The 1118-nt window shown below is 39.4% G+C and overlaps 1 non-coding gene across 1 annotated transcript; it reads left to right on the forward strand.

Moving 5' to 3' along the window:
• Positions 1-214: 214 nt before the first annotated feature.
• Positions 215-322, forward strand: LOC112725311 (small nucleolar RNA R71). The gene has a single exon (XR_003164427.1). It is a non-coding gene; the product is annotated as a small nucleolar RNA R71 (small nucleolar RNA).
• The last annotated feature ends 796 nt before the right edge of the window (positions 323-1118 follow it).

Raw genomic sequence — 1118 nt, forward strand, 5'->3', positions numbered from 1 at the left:
TCTCAAGAACTCCTTTCTTCTGATTTGTCCCATTATTCACAAGATTCCTTTCAGAAATGTACATGACTTGGTTATTTGCAACCATTTCAATGAGTTCCTGAGCTTCTGCAGGCGTCTTCTTCAGATGAAGAGATCCTCTAGCAGAGCTATCCAATGACATCTTAGATAGTTCAGACAGACCATCATAGAAAATTCCTATGATGCTCCATTCAGAAAGCATGTCAGAAGGACATCTTCTGATTAATTGCTTGTATCTTTCCCAAGCTTCATAGAGGGATTCACCTTCCTTCTATCTGAAGGTTTGGACTTCCACTCTAAGCTTGCTCAATTTTTGAGGTGGAAAGAACTTTGCCAAGAAGGCATTGACTAGCTTTTCCCAAGAGTTCAGGCTTTCTTTAGGTTGTGAATCCAACCATGTCCTAGCTTTGTCTCTTACAGCAAAAGGAAAAAGCATAAGTCTGTAGACTTTAGGGTCAACCCCATTGGTCTTGACAGTATCACAGATTTGCAAGAATTCAGCTAAGAACTGATGAGGATCTTCCAATGGAAGTCCATGAAACTTGCAGTTCTGTTGCATTAGAGAAACTAATTGAGGCTTAAGCTCAAAGTTGTTTGCTCCAATGGCAGGGATTGAGATGCTTCTCCCATAGAAGTCGGGAGTAGGTGCAGTAAAGTCACCAAGCACCTTCCTTGCATTGTTGGCATTGTTGTTTTTGGATGCCATGGTTTCTTCTTCCTTGAAGAGCTCTGTTAGGCCCTCTAAAGAGAATTGTGCTTTAGCTTCTCTTAGCCTTCTCTTCAAGGTCCTTTTAGGTTCAGGATCAGCTTGAACAAGTATGCCTTTATCTTTGTTCCTGCTCATATGAAAGAGAAGAGAACAAGAAAGTAGGGAATCCTCTATGTCACAGTATAGAGATTCCTTGAGGTGTCAAAGGAAAAGAAGAATAGAAGGAGGAGGTAGAGAGAGGAGAATTCGAACTTATTAAGAGGGATAGAGTTCGAATTGTACCTTGAGGAGGAGTGTTAGTCCCTTAAATAGAAGGATATGAGAAGAAGGGAAGAATTTTCAAAAATTAATTAAAAGATTTTGAAATAATTAAAAGAAATTTTTGAAAATT

This window comes from Arachis hypogaea, chromosome 11 (genome assembly GCF_003086295.3).
Source record: "Arachis hypogaea cultivar Tifrunner chromosome 11, arahy.Tifrunner.gnm2.J5K5, whole genome shotgun sequence".
Lineage (NCBI taxonomy): Eukaryota > Viridiplantae > Streptophyta > Magnoliopsida > Fabales > Fabaceae > Arachis > Arachis hypogaea.